The sequence below is a fragment of the Coffea arabica genome, chromosome 7c (assembly GCF_036785885.1).
Source record: "Coffea arabica cultivar ET-39 chromosome 7c, Coffea Arabica ET-39 HiFi, whole genome shotgun sequence".
Lineage (NCBI taxonomy): Eukaryota > Viridiplantae > Streptophyta > Magnoliopsida > Gentianales > Rubiaceae > Coffea > Coffea arabica.
Genome location: NC_092322.1, coordinates 23,800,385 through 23,811,688, shown reverse-complemented (window position 1 = coordinate 23,811,688; position 11,304 = coordinate 23,800,385). Strand labels below are relative to the sequence as shown.

Genomic DNA, 11,304 nt, shown 5'->3' with positions numbered 1-11,304 from the left:
CAAAAACGTATGGATCTTTGCTAGCTCTGAATCAGGTAAATACCGATGTTTAGACCCTCCAAATGGACGAGCAGAGCCTGAAAATATTGATAGCTGCCCGTGTTTGTCAATTCTTTCGTTGTAACGTTCGGGCCTGTTGAATATTGTCTCGACATTATCCAAATACATAGAGCAGAATGTCAAGCATTCTTTGTCTATGTACCGCTCGGCAATACACCCCTCTAGGCGAGCCTTATTCTGAACATAACTTTTAAGTATTTCCATTTTCCTTGTTTTAATAAAAATAGGAAATATTAGTATACGTTGGAGTAAGCGAGACATATTATAATAATGGATGCACAAAAAGACACTATATATGTACGACGGCATACCTCTCAAATGGGAACATCCAGCGATATTGAGTTGGGCCAGCTAGAATTGCTTCGGCAGGTAGGTGAACCAGCACGTGTAGCATTATGTCGAAGAAGGCAGGAGGGAATAGTCTCTCTAATTTGCACATAATCACAGGAATTTTGCTATCACACTCCTGTAGAACATCTCTATGCAATGTTCTAGCACACAACTTTTTAATCAAATCACTTAATTCAAACAGCACTTGTCGAACTTCTTTAGTTAAGCTTCCACGAATTGCAAGTGGGAGTATTCGTTGAATGAAAATGTGAAAGTCATGGCTCTTCATTCCGGAAAGCTGGAATTGCCCATTCTTTATGCATCGAGATATATTAAAGGCAAAGCCATCCGGAAATTTGATGGAAGCTAAGAAATCACAGACTGTTTTCTTCTCCTCTTTAAATAGTTGGTAGCAAGCATAAGGCATGATGTAAACATCACCATTCTGAATCAAATGCAACTCTTTTTTGATACCTAACTCCTTCAAATCATTGCGACACTGCCAGCTGTATTTAGTCTTGCCATCAAAATCCTTAATAGTAAAAAAGACACTCTCCGATATATTTTTCACTATATGCATGACATCTAAATTATGCCGCAATTTTAGGTTTGACCAATAAGGTAACTCAAAAAAGCAACTTTTTTTTGTCCAATTAAGCCCACTGGCATCACATTTGCGTTTCCTTGCCTTGATTTGCTGAAGAGTTTTCCCAAACTGTATCTCAACCCTTTCTACTTGTTCCAGAACTTCTTTTCCAGATAAGGGAATAATAGGATTCCTAAAATCTACTTTACCATCAAATGGCTCTCTTTCTCTACGCCAATGATGATTAATAGGCAAGAAGCGACGATGGTCTGTGTAGCATAATTTTTTCCTATGTTTCAAATGCATACAAGATATTTCTGCCATGCAAATTGGACAAGTCTGATACCCTTTAGTACTCCATCCAGATAACATAGCATAGGCGGGGAAGTCATTTATAGTCCAAAGCAAAGCAGCACGAAGGGTAAATTTCTGACCAGTATGTGCATCATAAGTTTCTAGACCATCCCAAAATTCATTCAACTCATCTATTAGAGGTGCCATGTAGACACAGATCTCATTTCCCGGGGATTTAGGACCAGGAATCAACATTGACATGAAAAAGAATGGGTCTTTCATACATTTCCAGGGAGGCAGATTATATGGTACAACAAAAATGGGCCAAATGCTATAAGTCGATGTCATGGTTCCAAAAGGATTGAAACCATCAGTCGCAAGGCCAAACCTGACATTTCTAGGATCATGAGCAAAATCTGGATATAATTTATCAAAATGTTTCCATGCTTCGCTGTCCGCCAGATGCCTCATAGTGTTACCATCATCTACACGCTTTTCTTTATGCCACCCCATATCTAAAGCTATTTCCTTGTATGCATATAAGCGTTGAAGCCTGGGTTTCAAGGGAAAATAGCGAACAACTTTCGTGGAATTTTTGAACCCTTTGACTTGTAGTGGGCCTCTTTGCAATTTGGATTTGGACAAATGTCAAAATTTTCATATTCCTTGCGGAAGAGTACACAATCATTGACACAGGCATGTATTTTTTCAGATATGAACCCCAAGTCTCGAATAATTCTTTTAGCATCAGAGAAAGACTTGGGAACTGCAGCTTTGGGAGGTAGTGCCTTCTTAAAGACCTCTAGCAAGGAGTTAAACGAGTTTATAGTCCACCCGTTCATCGTTTTGAGATGTAGAAGAGTGACTACAAAAGACAGCTTTGAGAAAAAGGTGTTTCCAGGATAAAGCTCCCTTTCTACATCTTCCAACAATTTTAGGAAGGCATCAGTCTCACTAGCATTCAAGCCTGAACTTCCTTCACCATCATCGTCCCTACTAAACCAATTTCCCCCCCCATTGTGCAGTGCCTATGTCATTGAGCATATGGTTTAATCCTCACTGTCAGTATCCCCTTCTTCATCACTGCCCAGATTACTATCCTCTCTAATTTCCTGTCGAAATTGTTCACCATGGTGTATCCATCTGGTGTAACTTTTTCTAATTCCAAATGTAAATAAGTGGTTTTCCACCACACTTTTTGTATGGTTGCAGAAGTTATTGCATTGTTTACAAGGGCAAGCTATCGTAAGATGTTTTGCCTTTCCAGAATATGCGAAGTTTAAGAAAGCAGCCACCCCAAGTTTATAAGACTCGTCCTGTCTATTATCAAGTTTCATCCAATTTTTGTCCATTTCCTAGAGTTACAAATCTAGAACATAAGTCACAAATTTTTATCTACACATTACAACCAGAAAAAAGCATAGATAAGCTAGTTATGAAGCAATAGATTTACACTGGAAAGCTATATTTCTGTTAAAGCAATCTATTAAAGCAAAAACAAGTCAGATCTTCAAGAGACAATTACACACTTTCCAGAACACAAGTCAAAACCAATCTATTAAAGCATAATTTAAACAAGTTACCTGACACGTAATGAGAAATTAGAAGAACAGCGGTAAAAACGGGCCTAATTGTCTCTTGAGTCCAGTGTAAAGCAGCTGTAACAAAGGCAATGAAAAAGTAGAGAATCATTTTTGAACAAAAGCTCCAATGAAAAAGCTGATTAGTGAAGAAATATATAGAAAACAGATACCCAAACATAATGCATCAAGTGTGGCAACCCGTTTAATGGGAGTAGATATGTACCATCAGAAACAAAACCTTTTTTCTATTCTTTTTTGAAAATCTCATAAGAGTTTCAATTCCTCACTCTCTGGGTCAGCAAGGCAAAGTTTCCAGCAACACTACTTCAAAATTTTCCCCAAAGTTCCATATTCTACTTGTTTAAACACTAAACACTCAACATATTGTTTGACCAGCCTGAACTATAGCAGATAACCCACCATTTAAGCAAGTCATTCCACCATGAACCTCAAAATAATTCTGTCATCTCCTAACTATAACTTTCAGCCATATGACAGTTTAAAAATATGATTCTTTCTTCACATTTTCTTCAGTTTTAACTCCAACACAACATGCAAGGAATGATTATCTTATCTCAGAGTATTTTAAGCTGCAAGATAATATTTTCAGCCAGAGATTCGAAGTTAATATTAAACAAAGTTTTGTTTCCCTCTCTCGGCCATATTAGAAAGGCTTTAGCAGCCAACAACTTTTAAAACAAGAAAATTCTCCAATAATCTCTTCATTTTATACCCAATCTCACATGCATGTTCATTTCCCTCTCTCGGATGAAGCTGGAAAAATTCCAGCAGGTTTTCTTCCTACGGTCTCAACCCAAATAGTAGTATTGAAAGCAAAGGCACAGAGATGTAAATTCATCTAAAGAGACAACAATGTAAATTTCGTCCTTGATGAAGTAAAATCCGCCATCCATCTATAGACAATAGAATAAAGTAAGGGCGACCTAGAATCAACCCTCCCTTCCACTTCGTTTCACTCTCACAACTCAACATTCAGCGCACACGACCTACATTAGACAGAACTGTTCGAAAATAGATGGAAAATATTGACATTTTTTACCTCAAATTATGCCGTCTTAACCTTAGGTCTTCTTTTCCTTCTAATTCAGTCTTCAAACTCTGGCTTTTCCCCAAAATTCATGGTCAAATGTCGTGACGAACTAGGGATATTTGTTATCTCCTACTCTACTAAAGTTGCCCTATCAGTTTCGGTAGCTCAATTTAGGGATGCAAATGGTGGCTCAACTTAGGGATATTTGCTATCTGCTACCTACTAAAGCTGCAATTTTAGTTTGGGTAGCACAATTTAGTGATTATCTCAGTAATTTTAGCAAGATCCCAGTGGAGAGAAGGAGAAGAGGATGGTGTCCGAAGGCAAAGAAAGAGGGAAATGAGTTTTGTCTGAAATTTGGCTAAGTGTTGTTGAGTGCTTTTCTTACAAATCAACTTCAAACGACGTCGTTTCTGCTTAATTTAGAACCCCGCCTCTACTCCTTCAATTTTCATATTCCCGCTTCCACTATTGCACATTAAAAAAGAACGCCTTCTCTCTCTAAATTGTTGAACCTTTTTTATAGAAATAACGCCTTCTATCTCTTTTTCTTTTCCCAATCTTTGCGCAATTAACATTGTTTATTATTTTAAGCTTTTTTAGTTCACAAGTTGTATTAAAACTTTGGAATATAAAAATTTAGTATTTTTGGATTTTTTCTTTTTTTACTAACATTTGCTACATTTGGATTAGCTATTTTTGGGGGTATTTTTGAAAAACTTTGCAGTAGCAGAATTTTTAGAGTATATTTTGAAATATTTTTAGAAAATATTTTGGGATATTTAAGAATAGAAGAGTTTCTAAAATATTTTTTAAAATTTTACAAAAATTTAAATTAATTTATAGATTATCTTTTAGTGTACTTTATAAAAATTTTTATTATATTCGAAAAACTAATTTTTAAAAAACACTCCAAAAACTCTTGATCCAAAGAGTTATGACAGATGCAACCAAACAAGTAAACAGTTCAGCGAAGTTCGAAAAATTGATTCAAGGCATCTCAACATTAGGATCTCTACCAAAAATAATGTTCAAAAACTAAAACGCTTATTAAAAATATATTTATGATTCAAAAAAAGATCTTTTAATGCAAATATTTTTTGTATCAATTTAATAATTTTATCAATTATGCACGAATTGTGGTCTGACAAGACCAAACAATCTGTTTAGTTGATCAAATATCCAAAATGGTTTACTAATACATGCATGAAACACTAAATCTATTTGATACAAGTATTGATTCATATATTGTAATACATAACAAACTCCAGTCATGCAATTGTCAAGATTTTTACTTAATTTCATATTAAATTTTATTATTCTCTACCATTATTTTCACACTATGTTAATGAGTAATTTTTCATATGTTTTCAAGAGAACTAAATAATGAATTCATGATATTTTTTAACTTTATAACTAGGTATTAGTTACGTTTGGAATAATTAAAAAATAGGTAAACATTGTTTTTTACAATACCTTCCTCATTTTGCTAATGATGAACACAACTTAAAGTGTAAAAGTGTAAGGTGTCATAATAGAATTAATAAAACCTTTCTTTATTAGATACAAGGCTAAATTGCAAAAGATAAGGTGTCATGGTGTCATGGTAGAGTTAATGAGATTAGTTTACCAAATACGGACCTAAAATATAAAAGTTCAGCGAAATAACATAATTAATTAAATTTACTTACAGCATATGGTCCATATACAAAAAATTAGGGTGGCATATCGGGCTAAAATGTAATAGTTATAGTGTCATATAGTAGAATTATTAAAATTTATTTACAAGACATGAGCCATATCGAAAAATTAAGGTGGTATATGGGGTTAAAATGTAAAAGTTAGGGTGTCATAGTGGAATGAATAAAATTTATTTACAACATATGGACCATATTGAAAAAATTAAGGCGGTATGTGGGGTCAAAATGCAAAAGTTAGAGTGTCATAGTAGAATTAATAAAATTTATTTATAACACATGGGCCATATTGAAAAAATTAAGGTGGTATATATGGGATCAAAAAGCAAAAGTTAGGGTGTCCTACTAGAATTAATAAAATTTATTTACAACATATGGGCCATATTGAAAATATTAGGGTGACATAGTAGAATTAGTGAAAGCGGGATGAGAATAAACGCTTTGTACAGTGACGACAACTCGTTGTCATTAATTTACAACGTATCACCATATTGTGACGATATTAAAACCTTGTCACTGAAATTGGTCCTACAATGACAACATCTTTTCCAGTCATCACAATGGTGATCTCTCGCCAAACTGCACAGTTGCGCGCCATCCATACTGTGACGACTTATTCCTTGTTGTCACTGTTGACGGGTGAACCCACGATCAATAATGGCGATTTTTTTTGTCGTCACTAAAGTCTTCAATTGTGACAAGTTTCTGTATTGTCACAGTGAATGTTGTCACAAAAGGCCAAATTTTTTGTAGTGAATATCGAGATAATGTGCGAGACAGAAAAATTACGGACTCATGGCAAACAAATGACCTAAAATTAAAAGACCAAACCAATCTTAGAATTTTGGTTAATCTTCCATACAGCCAAGAAACCAACTAACGGACTACATAAAACGAAACAGAAAGAGGCATAATACTTGACTGAATTGGAACCGAATGGAAGCTATCTAAGCGGTGGAAGGAAAACAAAAACAAGTAGGTATTGGCTGTGTGTTGGGGCGGTGAATAACACCTGGGATGACAGCTGCCCATTTAGTTGCTAAGTGAAGTGATGATCAGGGAAGAAAAGAGACAGCGGTGACATTGTTTGGGCGGTGGCCGAGTGAAGAAAAACATTTCATTTCTTTTCTTACCAACCACGCACTAGGAGCAAAGCCGAGAGAGAGATTTGGACACCCATTCAGCTCAAACATAATCGAGTGAGAGGAAAAAGAAAACATTTCTGGTTTCTCTTTGCCTCCAGTCTGCAACCGAGAGAGTGAGAGTGAGAGAGAGGCACTGGCTCGCTTCATTTCTTCAGCTGGTAGCCTCAACACCCAAACGTGAGAAAAAAAGGGAGAGCTGGTGCAGGAGTTTGAGGGACGAAGCTAGGAGCAGGAAACCAAACGTGCGATCTGCAATTTGTTTTCAAACGTTAGGAGGAAAGAACGAGGTACGTGGCTGCAATACCTTCTAAACAACTAGTACACTTGGATATTACTGTGGTATGCTGGAATGTAGCTAAGAAAAATTCTGTTTGATAGAAGGGAAAACTTGTTTAGGGAGTGGTTACCTTTCAGCTCCATCCGAGGAAAAAAAAAAACTGATCATGCAGCTTGTTAACCGAAAGTAGGGAGTAATCTTCTGCTAGAAGCTCAAACTATATGCTATTTTCTTGTCTTACCTGAGAACTTGGAGCAGGGTTGATAACTGCAGTGAGAAGAGCTTGTAGTTGAAGTAAATGCCGGGCAACAACTGTGAAATCTCAGAAAAATTGCAGAAACTGAGTGTTGAGCTGGAACTTGCAACTGATGTCAAAATTTCTTGGGTTGATAACGTTATGGGGTGCATGCAACAGATTATTTGTTTCCTTCTTCAGTTTAAGGGGTCAGTCGTAGGTTAGTGAGTGTGAAGTGGAGAGAACCATACGTGAAAGAACTCTGATGCAAGCTGCGGTACTTCAGTTTTGCAGCCTTGCGCAGAGCTGAATTTTAGTCAGCTTTCCTTTTGAGTTTTGAACATAAACTGCCCCGTTTTGCTTAAGTTAACTTGAAGTTGAATCAATATACTTTGTACATAATCTGGAACAGAAAACTGAGGAGGAATGAAAAGGGAAAAATGCAGCTGCTAAGCCATTACATGCTGAAATTCTTTTGGCTTCAGCCGAGAGAGTGAAACAGAAGGTGCTTCTGACCGTATATTTTTTACCATGAAAATGCGAGAACTGGGTGTCAATGTCTTCTTAAGAAATGTAGGTCTATGTCTTAGCTTCGAAACTCTATAAAATTTGCCTCAATCCAATAAGCGTAGCTCCAGTTATGATCAAAACACCAGAGGGTGGCAAAGCTGCCTTTCTCGTTGCCTTTTTTTTTTTTTTTTTTTTTTGTAAGCGGGAGGACTCGAACCCGAGACCTCTTGCTTACACTCCCTCCCCCGTACCACCCAACCCGGCCCTCCCCCCTGCCTTTCTCGTTGCCTTCTTTTGTTTCCCGAATGCATTTTTGCGATAATGCTAGCCGTGAGAATCAACTTTTAACCAGCATTTCATCTAATTTCCAACTTTGTAAGCTTTCATAAATGATAGCTAAGGCTACTTTGTAGCTTAATGAATATGAGTTGCCTATCTAGTAAGAGCATGAGATTGAGAGGAAGGAGTGGAGGGAATAATGAGTGCTGGACCGTGTACATTGCTAGAAAAATTAGTGATGAATTTATACGAAACATCTCATAACATTTTGACACTAACTATATGAACAATTCTGAGAACTTAAAACTAGAAAACTAATAAATTTAACAAGACGTAAATCACAGGCAATCTAGTATTTGATTTAACTTAAAAGGGAAGGAATGAAAGGTCTATTTATTCTAACTTTAAAATATTGAGTAGAAAATAGTTTAATCCTAGTCCAAACATTTTACAAAGCTATAAACCTGAAAATATATATCGTTCTTGAATTAAAACGAAAAGTTAATAAGTTCAAGAGAAAATGTGGGATAGGTTGTTGGATTTGTTATATCTTGTTTTATAAGCCAAACTTGACTTTAGTGGTTTAAATTATAAAGTAACAAATGATAAGTGATAATATATAAATTTTATATTATTTTAGAACTTAGAGAACTAGTGTAAAGAAATAACATTTAAGTTACGAACGACTTAAAGTTAATTAGTTAAAACGGGGACCAATGGAGTGTTCCTAAACTTTAATCTTGGAAGCTTAAGTGAAAAATAGTCTATTCTTAATTTAGACATTTTATAAATTATAAACTTGAAAAATAAGTATATTCCTTGGTTTAAATGATAAAGTCAATTAGTCGAAATGACATATAGAATAAATATTGAATATATTATATTTTATATTTTAAAGTCAAACCTAATTCGAATGATTTAAATAATAGGTGAACATCTACAAATTATAAATTTACCATGAAATTATATATTTATCTCAGGAAGTAGCTACGAGCCAGGAAACAAACCCATGGCTCGAGAGTAAATTATTTGGATAATTGGTGAGTGTTTTCCGAATTGATTTGTTTAACTGTTTATGCGTACTTAAGTGAAATTATGTGATAAATGTGCTTATTATGAAATATTGCTGAGTGATTTATAGTGAAGTGTTTTCAATTGTCCCTCGCCTTCTAAGTCGATAGTATACTTTATCGCACTCGACGTAGTTGAGTTTGAAGATTGATAATTGATCAAGTGATATTGTAAGTGTGCATGACTATAAGTCGTGTGTGTACTTTACCACATCGGCTGAACTGGGCCCCAAAACTCTTTGTTCAACGGACTATTCGAGCCAGCAAAAGGGCTTGGTCGGATAGGACGGTAGCTTTGGGTAAGTGTATTTGGTATGCTCGAGTATTACCACGGAGTAGCAGATTACTGATATTGATATGGCCATTTAAGTGAGCGAAGTGTTTATTATTTTGGAGGCTATAAGGAGGAGTTCGGTGGAGTATGTACTGCATTGAAGTGGCTCTTATGCGAGCACCGTATCCTTTTAAAAGTGATTGTTCAGTGAATTGTTACCTCAATTGCTTAATGAAAGTGATTGTACAGTGAAATGTGCACTACTTGCTTAATTGTACAGATTTAAGTATTTATTAAATGTTACTTGCTCGGCAAACCTCACTGAACTTTAGTTCAGCTCATTTAGTTTGTTTTCCTTACAGGAGTTGGTAGTCAAGGAACGAATGAGGGGGCTTAGGGAGTTAACATAAAGTCTTTCGTGAACGTAAATTATTTAGTATCATACCACGACTGAAGTTTTGTATCAAACTTGGTATTGTAAAAGTTTTGAACGAGTGGTTTTAGTATACCCTGAAGTTAATGTAAGTGAGTAAGCCCTGGCGAGAGTCAGGCGGGCAGTCCGCCATCTTCTAGGGTATGTCCTAGGAGAGGATGGGGCCGTTACATTGAAACCTTCATTTAGTGTTTCCATAATCCTCATATTAGAGTCAAAGTGGACTAAACCCTTGAAACTAAGACTACTTTAAGATATGTAAGATTATGTCACACACATGATATTCAAGATATTAATTAACACGCTTTGTAAGCTATTACATTATGGCCTTGTACTTTATCCCAAATTTATGAGTGTTTTAGAAAACTAGCCAAATTTTCATAGGAAGCGGCCTTTACTTCCACACTCATATAGGTGAGTCCATCAAGAATACTCCTATAACTAAGGCATCCCACCCATAAAGGGCTATAGAACTCATTAAAAAATTTATATCAAATCTTAACCTTTTCTTCATCATAGAATCATGAGCATGTTTTACACCATAGGGAGGGATTTAATAATTTTACAATATATGCATGCTTTTCATCCAAACCATTCTATGATTAGTTTGTTCCTGACCTAGTTCTCGGGATCTCTAGTCCCTAGGAAGTTATATTCTCACAGATGGTTCCAATTTAAAAATTTTTAGGCTCAAGTCCCATTCCCTTTGATCTTTCAAAAATTTGTTCTCTAGCTAGAACTTTTGTTAATGGATCAGTGAGATTTTCTTTTGATCTCACATGGTCTATATTTATAGCACCATCACATAAATATGATGTCACAGTACTCTGTTTTCTTCAAATAGCTTTGGACTTTCCATTATAATATTTGTTATGTACTCTACTAATTGCAACAATACTATCACAATGTAAAAGTGTAGGTGGTACTAGTTTATTCCAAATGAAAATTTTAGATAATAAATCTCTTAACCAACTAGCCTCTTCACCTGCAAAAGCTAAAGCTACAAGCTCTGCTTCTATAGTAGATTTAGCAATAATGTGTTATTTTTTAAATCTCCAACACATAACTGCACCAACCAAAATAAAAATATAGGTAGTGGTAAATAATAAGTCACCAGATTAAGAATTCCAATATGCATCACTAAATCCTTCTAGAACAGCAAGGCAATTTTTATAAAGTAAACTATAATTTATAGTACCTTTAAGGTATTTCATGACACGAGTAACAGCATTCCTATAATCATAACTAGGTTTACTTGTAAATCTAATCAAAATATTTACAACATAAGCAATATCTGATTGAGTACAATCAGTGGCATATCTCAAACTTCCAATTATGCTTGCATATTCATGTTGATTTAACACAAATGCATCATTCTTAGTTGGCTATAAATGCACACTAGAATCAAAAGGAGAAGACAGTCATAATACTTATATTTTTTAAAGTATTTTTTCAATATAATATGCTTGATCTAGCATAA

General features: G+C 35.3%; 1 long non-coding RNA gene across 1 annotated transcript; it reads left to right on the top strand.

Moving 5' to 3' along the window:
• Positions 1-6,655: 6,655 nt before the first annotated feature.
• Positions 6,656-7,728, top strand: LOC140010231 (uncharacterized). The gene is made up of 2 exons (XR_011817528.1): positions 6,656-7,033; positions 7,282-7,728. It is a non-coding gene; the product is annotated as an uncharacterized lncRNA (long non-coding RNA).
• The last annotated feature ends 3,576 nt before the right edge of the window (positions 7,729-11,304 follow it).